Below are 16,991 nucleotides of genomic sequence, written 5' to 3' on the forward strand. Positions count from 1 at the left end.
CGATTGATGAGATATGCTGTAGAAAGAAAAACTTCATCCCAAAAATTTCAAGGGCATCGATGTATGCAAGCAAGGTGATGTTTTTGTTCAGCTGACCCATTCTGTTGGTGAGCATGAGGACATGAAACATGATGAGAGATTCCTATATTTCTAAAGAAAGGATGTAGTTTTTGATATTCACCTTCTCAGTTAGTTTGCATGGTTATAATTTTCTTGTTGAAAAGCCTCTCAACATGTTATTGGAACTCATGGAATTTGCTAAACACATCAAACTTATTTTGCAATAGATAAACCCAAGTAAAGTTACTATAGTCATCAATGAAACTTACATAGTACTTATTCCTTCCAACTGAACTAGGGGAAGGTCCCCACATATTTGATAACACTTGTTCTAAAGGAAACCTAGACACACTTGATGTTTTGGATAGGAAAGTTGATGACTCTTTGCTTGTTAACAAGCATCACAAACTTTTTTATTGGACTCTTGGGAACAGGGTAAAATATTACTACTAATAACCTTTTGAACTACGATAGAGGAAGGATGACCTAAGTGACTATGCTATTGTTCTGACAACGATTTGATGGCACTAAGGACTTGCCTCGAGGAGGATGAATTCTTCAGAGTTGGAAGACGATAGAGGTGACCTCTACATCTGCCTCACAGAAGAGTTCTCTTCGTTGCTTGATCCTTAACCAAAAAGAAATCAGGTTGAAATTCAAGATAGGTGTGATTGTTAGAGGTAAGACGATGAACAGAGACTAGGTTCTTTTTGGCATTAGGAACATGAAGGATATTATTAAGATGAAGATCATGGACTGGGGTGGGAACAGTAGAGTAACCAACATGATAAATAACCATACCTACACCATTAACTGTATGAACCTGATCTTGTCCACTGTACTTCTCCCTTGCGGTCAGCTTGTCCAATTCACCAGTAATGCGATTAGCGACACCACGGTTCATATACCAATTTGTATCAGCACCATATGAATTAACAGTTGTATTGATAACCTTCTCTTCACTAGTAAAAATTGTGTCAAACCTTTTCCAGTAGTGATGAACAGTATGCCCAACTTTAGAACAAAGCTAGCATACTGGTTTTGAGCTTGATGAGTTGTTGTTATTGTTATTATAGCCACGACCACCATGTCCCCCTCAATCACCATGACCATGATAGAAATTACGTCCTCCACGTGATATACTGTTAGCTGACATATAAAATTGAGAGCTTTGCACCTCAAATCGAACCTCAGTGGATAGAAGTTGAGCATAAAGATCACTCAAGCTAATAGGGTCAATTCTTGCACTTACAACCTCAATAAGTGGATTATATTTAGAATCAAGCCCAATAAGAATATAAGACACAATATCATCTTCATCAAGTTGTTTACCTGCAACACCCATCTTGTCAGCAAATCCCTTCATCTTGGAGAAGTATGCTATTGTAGACATGGCTCCTTTGCTCATGCTTGTTAGCGTGGAGCCTAGATGTATAATCCTTGAGCGCGACTGGAAGGTGAACATCTATTGAATCGTCCTCTAGACTTCAGCGGCACTCATCAAGGTCGCAATTTGGGCTAGCACCTCTCTTGACAGAGATGCCAAAAGGTAGCTCAACACCTGTTGATCATGTGCAATCCACACTGCAACCACAATAGTGGCTGTGGGTGGGATGGTCCCCTCCAAGAACCCAACCAGTCGAGCTCCACAAATTGCTGGTAGAACTTGAGCCCTCCAGAGAAGAAAGTGGTCTCGAGTTAGTTTTTTGACCATCGGTAGACTGAAGGAGCCCACCATGATGGGTGCAATTGCCGAAGAAGAAGAACTTACTAGAGCCGATGCACTTGCTAAAACAGATGAACTTGACGACATAGATGAGACACTCACTGAAATAGATAGAATAGAGGAGGCTGACTCTAATACCATAAAAGTATTGAAGCATGTCTACCCCGAAGGGCCGCTGTGTAACACCCAGTTTTAAAGGAACAAAACTGGGCATAACACATGTATGCTAGGATCAAGTTTCCATACATGTGCTACATCATCAGTGTATCATCACTATGTCATTATTACAATAACGATACTAAACTTAATACAAGAGGACCCAAGGGTCTAAAAGAAAACACAGCGAAACAAAAGAGATCTTCAGCACCAGCGGGGCTTCTATCTTCCACAGGCGTCGACTGAGGGTACTCCAGCCTAGAATAACAACTTCGGATCGAAGTCGTCCTCTTCGAAGGTAGCAGCTTCATTAACGGCTTCTGATCACTAAGGGGAAGCAAAAGAAGGGGCAATGGGTGTGAGTACAAAAATGTACTCCACAAGTGTAGGAAAAACATGCTATGAGGCTCCAGCCAAGGAAAGGATAGATGCAGGTTAACTGCACTAAGCAACTATGACCTATGACTTCAACATCAGGCATCCTATTTACTGTGTGAAGACTCAACTATAACAAAATGGAAAGACTCATCGATTCCATCCGACTACCAAGACTCACCAGGTAATACCATTACCCGGCTACCCAACCAACCATACCAAACCCTGATCCTGTCTGTGCACTTCCAGCACATGTGCATTCCCACACCATCATCAAACAACCATTCTGTTGGGATTCCTATACTATGTTGCTACAAAATTACCCTTCCTGTTTCTTGTTGCATAATTATTAGTCAATATTAACATTTTTCCCAACCACGATTGCACTAGCATATTCCACCAATTTTATATCATGACTTAACAATGGTGACAAGGAATAGTCATTCAAAAACTAGTAAACACTAATATAGGATTTCAATTTAGACAAGCATGCATTTGAAGGATAAACATCTACGTATGAATCCTAAAATAGGGGTGAAATGTTCAAGGATACTTGCCTTCGGTGGAGGGTTCCTCAAAGCTCTCGAAAGCTTGATCTTGGAGATTGCCGAACTGCACACCTCCTAAGCGTCAATCAGGAAAACGCACACAACGGAAATTACTGAGAATAGAACACCAAATAGAACTGAATCTAGGTAAAAAAAAACCTATAAAAAAGATTCTCCATGTCGCTACGAATATTTGGGTGCGAAAATCACCCAAATCGGAGCTACGAGCAAACAGTATTGACCTTTTGAGGTTCCATGGGCTTTTTTGCAAATTTTAGTTGATTTATGAGAATAATCCGAATTGATTTTATACTGGAAAACCTTGTTTATGACGTCATAAATCAAAACCTATTTATTTTGCTATTGAAAAAGCACATGGAAAAGGTTCACGACCTTGTGGACCACGGCCTGAAGACCGGTCCATAGGTCCATGGTGGACCGAACTCAAAAACAAAGGGGTATCTAATCTCGGCCGTCGGTTAGAGATCGGGCGGCTGCGATTTAAAGGGGCAATAGACGGCTCTGCCAGGCAGTGCTAGCGCGGTGGACACTAGCCGACGGTGGTGGGGCGCTGGCGCATCACGGGAGTGGTGTGAAATCGCGCTACCAGCCACGTATCGCAACGGGGAATGGTGCACAATGAAGAGGAGGGAAAGGGGATCATCACCAAGGGCTTCATGATGCCGAAGGAGGTCCAGGGGCGGCCGACGATGGAGAAGAATGGCCGGAGATGCTTGGAGCTCGATGGGGGCGGCGTCCGACGGCGGAGAAGCGCCGAGAAGCGTCAGGAACGTCGCCCGAGTTCCTGCGACACCAAAGAAGTAAAGACCAGGGTCAAGGGGGCTCGACCAAGAAGAATGGCGGCGGTGGGGGAGCTCTCACGAGCGAAGGAGAAGACAACGGTGTCGCGGTTGAATCCGTGCGTGAAAAAGAGGGGAAAGCGGGGGAAAAACATTCGGAACCTTGCACGGGAGGAGATAGAAGGCTTGAATACCCTAGAGAGAGAGAAACGGGCAAATTCAAGGGGATTTGGCTAGCAGCCTAAATGGAAATAATGCAGCGGTTTTCGCAATTGAGACAGGCATTCATGGGGGAAACGGCCGGAATCAAGAGAAGGGAGAGAGGGGATCACAGCCATGTGCTTTACTCAGCGATTAATGGCGCGGAAGGGCAGCGATTTTGAACGGGCACGCGATTTGGGGGCAAACGGCCAGGCGGCGGCGGGAGGAAGAGGAAGGCGAGCCGCGACTAGGGCGTGGGTGGCTTGGCTCCAGCTGGCTCGGGCGTGACCCACCTGGTGGTGAAAGGAGGTGGAAGGGGATGGCTCGGCGGGCGCAGCAGGCTGGCTCGAGGTGTGTCCCAGCGTGGGGAAAGGGAGAGGCTACCCACGCGGGAAAAAAGAGAGGGGAAGGGAAAGGTGGGCCGGGGAAGGATTCGGCGCGGGAAGCTTTTCCAAATTGTGAAATCCTTTTCTTTTAGATTATGAACTATTTTCAAAAGAGAATTTAAACGAGCAACTTCTACCGAACTTTTGCAAACTTTTTCCACGCATAAAATCCTATTCCAACTAGGACGGCATTAATGCATCAACACAAAATAACCTATAGCCAAATTAAATTTAGAAATTAATTTCTCTCTATAGAACAAAATTACAACTCCTATTTAATTTCTAGCAAATTTTAAACTATCTCAAAAATTTGAAATTTAGGGTGTTACACGCTGGTTACACGTTTATAAAGGCAGGAATAGCCCCTATCGTGACATGTACAGACTTGACCAGATTGATTCGAATCGGAGAAGGATTAGAGATATATATCTTATCTCTACTATGCTATACAACTTGAATGCAGCTTGTGTATCTCTATCTATCTGAGTCAATCTGGTGTTACAACTCTATCTCTAACACAATCTACAGCCAGCTGAGTAGTATAGCTCGATCACCGAATATAATGGCAGATCAGCTCAGGCTCAGCTTGGAACACAACCGCTCATGAGGTGGCAAAACTTTAGCCGGCCCCGCCCCCAGGCCCCGGCTGCTGCTGCTGCAGTAGCAGGATACCAAAAGAGATAGCCCATGCCGAAGCTGAGCACACACAACAGAACAACAACTAGGGTCTAGAGTTAGAAAGTAAGGGGAAAAAAGACTCACCAGATCAGGTAGGCGATCTTGGCTCAGCAGTAACAATATACCTAGATCCTCGTCCTGATGAGTGGGTGGATGATGAGGCCATGGAACGGGTTCGCCTTGCCATGCGACATCCAAACAATAGGAATGTGCTACAGAAGCAGAATTTGTTCGGTTGCGAGCTTAGCTCAGCAGCACACTAGTTAACGAACATAATCATACCGAGAGCATGATCTGGAATAAGCGCACAGTTATCACCACAATGACTCCCAATCAGTAGGGAGACAGACGCCGGAGAGATCTGTTCAATGCTACGACACGTCTTGGAAACAAATCTTGCCATGTAGCTCTTCAGCGAGCGAGAAAGAGCACAGTGCCACAGTACACATGAGTACATGACAGCTTCGATGCTCTTTAACGACCAAAAGGGATCCAGCGAAACGCCTTCTTGATGGACTCATGCCGGCCGCCTTGTGCTGCTGTTTGGACGTCAAAGTTACTTAGATGGTACCTTTGGTCTCTGCAGATTAAGTGAAAATGAACAATCAGTTACCTCAGGAAAACGCTGGTTTTTCACCAATCCTGCTGATTACGCCGTTCGCTGGTTTCCGGCGTCATAGTACCACTTCAATATCGAAACGGATCTGAGCGAACACATGCTCTGCAGTGTGCAGTGGTGCGCCTGTGAACGTAAAAAAAAAAAAAAACCGGTTAAACAGCTGTCACTCCTTACCGACTAGATTTCAAATATCCCAATCGCTCCTTGCGAATGACCAAACAGCTTTTTCTCTAGACAGCTAATCAGCCCATAACATCAACGATGAAAAGTGTGTCTAGGGACACTTACCGTACTAGTTACAAGCATTCATAGCTTCCAAAGTGATCTAGAAAAAGACACTCCAAAAGTGAAAGAAAAACCCATAACAATGATAAAGAGAAAAGAAGAAAACAGAAAGGTAAATCAAATGTTAAAATGACAGTAAAGGAATTCTACCACTGCAAATCTGTTACTCTGCTCCAGGTGCTGCCAAAAGGAGCAGCTGGCTATGCTGATTGTTACTAATTCGCTTTACCAAAGTTTTTGCACTCCGCATATGCATAGACAGCGTAGTTTTGCAGAGTTTGGCATGGCAGACGTCTGTAATGGGTAACTTGGATATATAGAAAGTAAAACAACATGAGCTATATTGTTAATCCTATTCATGCTTCCCATAACACGAACGTCGAAACCAAACAGAGAACAGATTATCTAAGTTCCAGTACAAGATTGCCAGGGGGCTGGTTTCCATGCTGTTCAGTTTAACAGCTTTACCTTTCGACAGACTTAAAGAAAAACCCACGAGTTTAATCAACAAAAGTTTGTGAAGGACAGGACAGGCTGGGCCCAGGTGTTTGTCAGGGCTCAAGCTCAACAATTGTGCTTGGGCTGATCCAACCCAACCAATAGCATAATGTCCTATGTAGCCGACATTAGTTTCGAACAGCTGATGAGGTATTTAATTTTGTTCCAACAGAGTTCCAAGCTTCTAGACCAACAGAAGAAACCAAGTGTAAATATCTTCTGCCACTATACAAGGAATCCTACTCCCAAATTCTATTAGGTTCCCATCCCAATACCTTCGAATTCCACTTTCCAGTGAATTTTCCTCATCAGATTTACACTGTACTACCATAGTCTTATGCAATTATTAATGCAAGCAAAGTTTAGAACCTTATTCTCCCAGGTCAGCCACACATCTCCAGTTGTCCAGCACCGGTTCTCATCGTTAACACCCATTCTTGAAACAAGAAAGGTATTAATGACAAATACCAGGGCCATGAGTAATGTTAACTTTTTTTTCTGAAGGTAACTAAAAATATACCGCACCAAGAAGCAATGTGATAAATGTCAAAAGTCGATCTGAATTGCTCCTAAGTCGGATTTACGTTGATTCAAATAACTAGTCTGGGCTGTCTGGTGGGGGATAAAATCCTGCTCCTCGGCAGGATTTTCCACAAGCACGCACTTATCAGCAGCTTTCTGACTGCTGTGGGTACCAACTCACTGAATCCACTAGTCATAGTACTCTCTCCGTCAAAAATACACTGTTTTTTTTTATGTTTTTACAGTCTTCTACTTGCAATTTTAACTATGGTTTTTTATTAAAATATAATTATAATATTTAATAAAATATAATATTATAAAAGTACTTTTGAAGATAAATTTGTATGTATGATTTTTATGTTTCTAAACTAAATATTTTAGAAGTTATTGATGATCAAAGTTTTAAAAGTTTGATAGGATATTTGTCAAAACGTCAAGTATTTATAAGCGGAGGAAGTAGCATTTTTTGAATATACAATATGAAATATAAATAGCAAGTATATGCATGACAGCAGGGATAAAAAGAAATTAATAGATATTGGCATTGCTGCAGAGATAACAAGAAAAGTAAAGAGTATTGAGAACGGTGAACAACCACCAATAGTAAAGCGAGATAAAAAGATTTGGATGATGATAGTTGATGGATGGCATTCACATTCAGAAGAAAGCCTCGTACAGAGGAGCGCGGGACACTCAAATGTTTTGCTAAAAATGCACAATGGCAATTTTATTGGTCGATGATAGAGCTTAACAAAAAAATCAAGTAAAATTAGGGGCAGAGACCAATACCAAGGGTACACAGGCACCCTGGTCCCAAAAAGTTTCTACGCTCTAGTTCTAGTAACAAAACCATAACGATATTTGCACCCCTTGGTCCAAAATTGTAGAGTCTGATCCAGCCCACCCTCCCGCAGCTCTGTCGAATTTTTTATATATTTTTTCAAAATTTTCAAATTACATATCCGTTTTACAAATTTATAAAGTCTACCCTATCATCGTCCGTTCAATGACGACACCAAGATTTCGCCCATTGAATGGATGATATGGGCCCTAGTTGGCAACGTATTTAATAATCGGGGAGAAAAATATCTCGCCCGTTCAGTGGGTGAGACCTTGTTCTCGCCCGCAGAACGGGCAAGACCTTTGTGGCTGCGACGCCATGTGGGTCCACACAAAAGGTATCATCCGCTGAGTGAGTGAGACCTTTTTGAGTATTTAGGCCGGTCCCTCCGGCCCTGCCAACGTCAGCACCTCATTTGACTCATTCAGTCGAGAGAGGAGAGGAGAGGAGAGGAGAGAGAGGAGAGGGGAGGGGAGAGGAAGGAGATTTGTGCGATGAAGCTCTGCTAAAAAAAGAGGTAAATTTTTTCCTACTTTTTTAACAAACCTGGTAGAATAGCAACTAGTACTAGGTTTTGACATATGTTAGATGTCAGATCTAAGTTTTATTTACGTACCTGGTAGTATAGCCACTAAAAATAGGATAAAATGTAGATCTAGGTTTAGAATTAGGGTTAGATGTAGTTCAGCAATTAGATCATGTTTATACATATATTTTAACAATTAAAAGTAGTATTTAAATATATTTTAGGTATTAGATGTAGGATTTGGATGTGTTTGATATAGCGAATCGGGAATATGTTATTGCAGTATAGATTATATGTTGTGCTACGCTTGTAATTAATTTTGCATTGTAGATGTAGTTTAACATGATTCTTTTTGTTATGTTGCAATAATGTCATAGTTTTTGTCGATGGTTGTCAGGTATTGCGGATATATGGTAGTTTAGGATTTTTTACGGGGACAATGAAATCTTATATGGTCCGAAAGGGGTAGTTCTATCCGTATTTAAGTCAATAGACAATGGCATATCCAGACCAATGCAGAAAAGTGTCGGATACTTGAATGCCTAGTTGATGCGGGGTTTCAAAACAGACCCCATGGTTCAAGAAATGACCATTAGCATTGTTGATAATTGTTACAGAGAAGGTGTGCACTGGGAGGTGTTCTCGCTCTAGAAAGATGAATTGTGAAGAGCTACCTGCATGGTGTTGTGCACAGAGGTTGGCCTCCTATGTTGCTTGTGCAATGGAAGAATAAGGAGGCAGTTGTGGAGATGCAGGGTGGAGCATACGCGGAGGAGGAGGGTGATGAGGAAGAATATGATGAAGATGTTAATTTGGATGGTGCACATTCATTGGATTATCTGACTAAACCGGCCAGTGAGACAGACGAGAGGCAACGAATCCCTTCTCTAATTGAACAGATGGAGCAGGATGATATTCAGGCTGATGGAACTTCTGAGTATGACAACTCAGATGATGAGGACAATGTTCCGGTTCCCGCGGATTGGAACAATCTAAACTTCAACAACCTTGTGGTGAATGAGGGGAATCTAGTGGCCTGGGACTATACGCAGAATGAGGTGACCCAAGGTGCTAGGTATCCTACCAGTCAGGCCATAAAAGATGCTGTGACTCAATGGGCGACCTTGCTTCAACGGCAGTTTATGTTGTCAAGTTAAGCAAGAAGTAATATGATGTGAAGTGCGCAAATGAGGACTGTGAGTGGCGGGTGTACGGCTTTAAGGGGATGTGGGTTGACTATTGGGAGGTGTCGATTGTTGTCGAACACACTTGCATGATGGAAAAACTTGAGCGTAGCCATAGGAACATCACCTCATGCTTTGTTACCAATGTGATGTACGCCTAGATTATGGACAACCTGAACTACGAACCAGGGTCCATAATCAGGCAAATTAAGGAGTAGTACAAGTACGCTATCAGCTACAACAAGGCATGGAGGGTAAAGAGGAAGGCAATTGAGATAAAGTTCGGGACCTATGAAGCATCGTATGAGAGTGTGCCACATTTTCTGTAGACTATTGCTCAAAGGAACCCAGAGACGTATTACGACATTGATAAGTACCCATTTGTATCCAAACCTGGAAAGTAGGTCCTAAAGCGATGTTTCTTTGCAATAAGGGCATGTATCGAAGCTTTCAAGTATTGTCGGCCTATCCTATGCATTGATGGCACTTTCCTTACCGACAAGTTCATGGGACAGTTCCTGACTGCTATTGGGGTTGACGAGAACAATCAAGTTCTACTATTGGCCTTTGCATTTGTGGAGAGTGAGAAGAGCAGTAGTTAGTATTGGTTTCTGTACCGTGCGAGAATGATAATTGTTGGTGCTCGGCCGAACTTGCATTATACATGACTGGCATGTTGGGATACTCAAGGCAATTCTGGATCTTCAAAATGGAACATACAATGGCTTGATTGGACCTGTGTGGCTAGACCTGCAGAGTAGGTGGTGCATGAGACATTTGGGTGCAAACATCTTCTGCCAATTCAAAAATAAGTACCTCATGAACATGTCAAGAGGTTGTGCGGTCAGAGCCAGCAATGGAAGTTTGATGCTCTTTGGAAGATACTGGATCAGCTGACGAAGAAACAAACACAGGAGTGTGCAGGGAGGCCCATGATGGGAGCGGAGGATGTACCAGTACCTCTTGAGACCCTACCAAATGACAATGAAGCTGGCATCATGCAGAGGAGTGGGTCATCTACCACGTCATTTAGCAAGTAGATTGAGAATGAGCCCAAGGAGAAGTGGGCTCTTCTCTACAACACAAACAGGGCTATGTACGATATTATAACTATAAATTTAGCAGAGGTTTACAACTGGATAATAAAAGGTGTGAGGAGGTTGCCACTAGTGGGGATTGTAGAGTTCATACTTCAAGGGACCGCTATGCAATAGCACACACAACGCTGAATAATGCTAGTATGATTTATGGGACGAAGATGACTAAGTACATGGAAGACAAGACGAAGAAGGCAAAGATGCACTGGGTGAAGACCATGGGAACTGCACAGCAATGATACGAAATTGAATATAGGGATAAAGGAAGGAGAGGAGGCAAGCGTGAGAGAGTTATCCATGAGTACACTATCTTCGATGACAGGTGCGTTTGCACCTGCTACAAGCCGATACTATTGCATAAGCCATGCTCGCATGTGTTTGCCGCATGTGCTATGACCAGGCTGAGGACTCGAAGGGTCGTCTGCGACTACTTCAAGAAGGAAGCTTTGTTCGACACTTGGAACCATGAGGTCTATAGTTCGAGATTTATCATTCTTTCACGAAGGAAGCTGAGCCTGATGCTTTGTTCATACCAGATCCCGACAAGATGAAGCATAAGAAGGGACGACGCAATACTACGAGGCTCCGTAATGACATGGATGAAGCAGAAACTGGACATCGCGTGAAATGGTGAAGCAAGTGCAACATAACAGGACACACTGACAAGAAATGCACCGTTGGTGTCCCAAATGTGAACCCTGCGGAAGCAGGTCTATCTGGGTCTGCTGGAGATGGGAGACATCCTCATAGTCATTGATCATCGGCTTTGTCGGCTCATTGAGATTGATTAATGTTGAAATTTCATGTGTGATGGATATTCATGTGCACACCATTGTACTTTACTGTGTTAGTGCCAAGACAATCACAATGTTCGAGGTTGTAATGTGTTATGTTATGATTTGTTCACATATTTATGTACCATTTGAACAATGTATTATATCATGTTATAAGCTAGACGCTCACTCGTTCTGTTCCCACAAATAAAGACTAGTCGACACTTCTTACTATTTGTTTTTTTCATATAAAAATGTAATAACTTATGAACATGTAGGTATGACGCAGCCGGAGCTGTTCGACCCCCAGATCGATGTCAGTCACCGTTCGTACCGCATCGCTATGCAGGGTGTGGAACTCATGGTACTTTGACCTTGTGTGCCGGATGAGCTAATGAGGATTGACGAGCGCTAGATCCTGAGGTTTGTTAATTTTGAATTTATGCTTCCATACGGATTTAGGCACTATATTGGTCGCTAACTGTAGTATGCTTGTAGGTTGCGTGCTGCTGACCTAATTTTGTTGTATCGGCTTGTGGAGGTTTACATGTTGGCAGGGGCTTGGAGGCTGCGACACGGTTCAACTACGACAGGGCCCTCCTCACGGCCATTGTCGATAAGTGGCGTCTGGAGACGCACACGTTCCACCTCCCGTGCGGCGAGATGGCGCCCACGCTCGAGGATGTTTCGCTCATGATGGGCCTGCCTTGCACGGGTGCAGCTGTTGGGGCTAGGGACATGGGCGTGGGCTGGTGGGATGAGATGCTAGGCCACTTCTCCATTGTTCAATAGATGGACAGTGTAGCCTCGTTCAGGCCTTTTCCAGCCAACGAGAAGCATGGCCCAATGAAGACCTTTCTCGTTCAGTTTGTGGTATGTATGTCTTTTAATGGTTTCTCATCTCCTTTACTTTACTAACGTATGTAGATATTTGTACTTATTCCTTGTTTACAAGCGGACACCATCCACCCACTGGCAGGTGCCGAGGATGTCTCCCGACACCTAGATGCGTATCTTCTGTGGTTGTTCGGGTGGGTCATGCTCATCGAGACCAACGGCAATATGGTCTCGAGGAGTATTATCCCCTACGCCAGAGAGGTTGCGAACGCCGATTTGGCTGAGGTCCCGCAGTACAGCTGGGTGTCAACTATGCTGGCTGCGATGTACCATGGCCTGTGCAACGAGTGCACAAAGATCGACGACAACGTGATCCTGACCGGGTGTCCTCTGCTTTTTCAGATGTGGTCGTACAAGCACATTGCCATCAGCAGGCATGTTGTGGACCTTATCGTGTACCAGTTTGGTGCAGACAGCGTCGATGGCCCGACCATGGGGTCCTTGTGGTGCAGATGTAGGGAAAGTGCAATGCTATTTGTGTACATTTATGTTAATTGCTTTATTGTATTGTCTAACTTAGTTACGTTGCACAGCTAAGTTGATCCAGCATGCAGACACACCATGTGTACCCGGACTGCGTTCACCAGTTCGATGAGTTTATGGTGGACTATGTGCGCTGGTGGCCGTACACTCAAGCCAAGGTACTTCAACGCTCTCTGTTTGGACTTTCAGTGCTCTGCTGTAACACCCTAAATTTCAAATTTTGAGATAGTTTAAAATTTGAGAGAAATTAAATAGGAGTTGCAATTTTGTTCTGTAGGGAGAAATTAATTTCTAAATTTAATTTGGCCCTAGGTTATATTTGTGTTGATGCATTCATGCCATCCTAGTTTCAATAGGCTTTTATGCGTGGAAAAAGTTTGCAAAAGTTTGCTAGAAGTCACTCGTTTAAATCCTCTTTTGAAAATAGTTCAGAATCTAAAAGAAAAGGATTTCAAATTTTGGAAAAGCTTCCTGGGCAGAATCCTTCCCTGGCCGACCTTTCCCTCCCCATCTCTTCTTTCCCTTGTGGGCTACCTCTGCCTTTTCCCGCGCTGGGCCGCACCCCGAGCCGGCCTGCTGCGCCCGCCAAGATGCCCCCTCCCACCCCCTCTCGCAGCCAGGTGGGTCCCACCCAAGCCGACTGGAGCTGAGCCACCCGCGCTCAAGCCGCGGCATGCCTTCCCCTTCCTCCCACCGCCGCTCGGCCATTTGCCCCCAAATTGTGCGCCCTTTCAAAATCGCTGCCCTTTCGCGCCATTAATCGCTGATTAAAGTGCATGGCCGCGATCCCCTCCCTCCCTTCTCTTGATTCTGACCGTTTTCCCCTTGAATGCCCCTCTCAATTGCATAAACCGCCGCATTATTTCCATTTAGGCCGCGGGCCAAATCCCCTCGAATTTGCCCATTTCTCTCTCTCTCTCTCTCTCGAGTATTGAAGCCTTCTATATCCTCCCATGCAAGGTTCCGAACATTTTCCCCCGCCTTCCCCTCTTTTTCATGCACGGATTCAACCTCGACGTCGTCGTCCTCTCCTTCACCAGTGAGGGATCCCCCACCACCGCCATCCTCCATGGTTGAGCCCCCTTGACCTTGGTCATTACTTCTTTGGTGTCGCAGGACCTCAGGCGACGCTTCCCGACGCTTCTCAATGCTTCTCCGCCACCGGACGCCGCCCCCACCGAGCTCCAAGCACTGCCTGCCATTCTTCTCCATCGCTAGCCACCCTCAGACCTCCTCTACCATCGTGAAGCCCTCGGTGACAATCCCCTCGCCCTCCTCTTCATTGTGCACCATTCCCTGTAGCGATCCATGGCCGGTAGCGCGATATCGCGCTACTCCGGTGATGCGCCGGCGCCCCACCGCCGTCTACCCATGCTAGCGTCGCCCCGCTGAGCCGTCCGCCGCCCCTTTAAATCCCGACCGTCCGATCTCTAACCGGCGGCAAAGATTAGATACCCCTTTGTTTTTTAGTTCGGTCCACCGTGGACCCGTGGACTAGCCTTCAGGCCGTGGTCCATGAGCTTGTGAACCTTTTCCACGTGTTTTTTCAATAGGAAAATAAATAGGTTTTGATGTATGACATCATAAACAAGGTTTTCTAGTATAAAATCAATTCGGTTTATTCACGAAAATCAACTAAAATTTGCAGAAAAGCCCCTACAACTTCAAAAGCTCAATATTTTTGTCCGTAGCTCCGATTTGGGCGATTTTTGCGCCCAAATGTTCATAGTGACGTGTAGATTCTTTTTATAGGGTTTTTTTTACCTAGATTTAGTACTATTTGGTGTACTATTCTAAGTAGTTTCTATTGTGTGCTTTTTTCAGTTTGTCGCTTATGAGGTGTGCAGTTCGGTAATCTCCAAGATCAAGCTTTCGATGATTTTGAGCAACCCTCCACTGAAGGCAAGTGCCCTTGAATATTTCACCCCTATTTTAGGATTCATACATAGATGTTCATCCTTCAAATGCATGCTTGTCTAAATTGAAATCCTATGTTAGGGTTTACTAGTTTTTGAATGACTATTCCTTGTCACCGTTGTTAGGTCATGGTATAAAATGGGTAGAATATGCTAGTGCAGTCGTGGGTGGGAAAAATATTAATATTGACTAATGATTATGCAACAAGAATTGAGAAGGGTAATTTTGTAGCAACATGGTATAGGGATCCCAACAGAATGGTTGTTTGATGATGGTGCGGGAATGCACGTGTGCTGGAAGTGCACAGTTGGTTGTGGTTGTTCCTGTGTGGGGTCCTAAGGACCGGTTCTTAAACATGTAACCAAGTTATTTCTGCACAACCACGAGGCCTATATGGGTACGGCCTGGCCAACTAATTAGTTACCCCTCTGATTCTGTGGGCACCGTTGGACGGTTAAGTGGCACAAGAGGGGGCTTCTGCAGCGATGAAATTGTCTGTTAGTGGTGAAACCTCAGTGGGTGCCTTCAGGTTAGTGGGATCTTTGTAAATGCCTTTAGTGAGACCCCGGCTCCATGCCCTGGAAGTATAAAGCAACACGGGAATCAAGACTCATAGGGAAAGTTGTGAAAACTCTGCAAAGTATCAAACTGGTCAATCAGCCGTGCTCACGGACAAGAGCGAGCTTGGACTTTTTTAGGATTAGATAGGATTAGAGTTTGGTATGGCTGGTTGGGTAGCTGGGTAATGGAATTACATGGGTAATGGACAACTCACTAGCGGTGAAGCTTAAGTGATCAGAATGAGACTAAGGCTCAATACCACTTCAATTGGCAAAACCTTGTGAAAGGTGTGAGGCTCTAACACCAATTACAGAGCTAATATGATCCCTAGCTCTGATACCATTTGTAAGGATCGATGACGTCCTAAGAGGGGGTGTATTAGGACACTTAAAAATCTAACCTAATTGGCTCCAAAAATTTTACAAGATAAACCTATATTGCAAGAATATAAATGCGGAAGCGTAAATACGGCAGAGAAAGCAAACTCGGTATAAGGGATTTTTATCTCATGGTTTTGATGACATAAATGTCACCCCTAGTCCACGTTTGAGTTCCACCAAGTATATGCTCCCGGACAGCACCTGGTCACGACTCTTGAGCCACCAAGACAAGGCCTCAAGCCGGATGAGCCACCAAGCCACCAAGTCAATGCCTCACCATTAGCCTCTCTTCCGGTCGCTTGCCGCAATGATCACTTCGGAGCTTGAGCCCTAAGGCAGGGGTCTCTGTGTCCCCGTACACGTATCTTGCCATAGCTCCACACCAAGTTGGAGGGTCAACAAGATTGAGCAACTCCAACTCAAGTTGCCAGCAAGTCACTAAGACTCCAAGATGTTGGTGTACCACTTGGAATAAGCTAGGATCACTCTTTGATCCCTTCTTCAAGCTGCAACAGTTAGTTACAACTCACTCTAGACCTATAAGCACTAATCACTCATTAATCTTGTGTTTAATTGCCTTAGATGATAACTTTAAGCATTTTGGTGGCTTAGATGTCTTCTCAAGTGTCTCTATGTTTCTCTAAACTCTAGCAATATGACACACCTTCAAGTGACTGAGTGGAGGGATATTTATAGCCTCAAACCCGCTAATTAGCCATTTTTCAATAGCTTAGAAAAGTTGTAACACCAGATGATTCGATATTAATAGTAGTACTAACACCGAATCATCCGGTGAGTATATCTTCATAAACTAGCCGTTGGAACCCCACTCAAAACCTCTGTGAATACCAGACACTCTGGACTATCCGGTGACTACATTTGAGTCATTTGAGCCTTTACAGTCTCTCTGTGTAAATTGCTCCGGTGTAAGCCTCCGATGCACTTCCTCTTAACACTAGACCATCTGTTCAGTTCATCCTCATTCTTTGACACTTGGAATCGCATTTGCAAGAAATATTTTGGTGTATATCTTCCGCTAATCACCGGATCTTCCTGTGAGTTAAACTTCCTCTGGCCCGAGCCAAAATACTCTGGTGTGCACCTTCTTCACCAACACCGTGCACCTTCTTCACCAACACCGGAGTATTCAGTGACTTCTTTAGTTCTGCTCTTCTCTACAGATACAGCTTCGGTGTTATACCCTGCTGAGTACCGGACTATCTGATGAAGTCTTCAGCCTTCTCTCCCTTTTTGTCAGCGATGCTCCGGTGAGTTCAACACGCAACACTTCGGACCATCTGGTGAGAGTAATTCTCTTGAGACTTCTCCAATCTAATGAATCTTTGTCCCAATTACGGTGGCTTATTTATGTATTGCATCCATGAGATATACTAAAGTATATACTTAACAAACATGTTAGTTCCAATGACTATATTATTATTAATCATTAAAATCACAATCATAACATAATAGAGTTA

The 16,991-nt window shown here is 44.1% G+C and overlaps 1 non-coding gene across 1 annotated transcript; it reads right to left on the reverse strand.

Annotated features, from left to right (window-relative positions):
- Positions 1-1,248: 1,248 nt before the first annotated feature.
- Positions 1,249-1,387, reverse strand: LOC133920199 (small nucleolar RNA Z247). The gene has a single exon (XR_009910016.1). It is a non-coding gene; the product is annotated as a small nucleolar RNA Z247 (small nucleolar RNA).
- Positions 1,388-16,991: the final 15,604 nt, after the last annotated feature.

The sequence above is a fragment of the Phragmites australis genome, chromosome 5 (assembly GCF_958298935.1).
Source record: "Phragmites australis chromosome 5, lpPhrAust1.1, whole genome shotgun sequence".
Taxonomy (NCBI): domain Eukaryota; kingdom Viridiplantae; phylum Streptophyta; class Magnoliopsida; order Poales; family Poaceae; genus Phragmites; species Phragmites australis.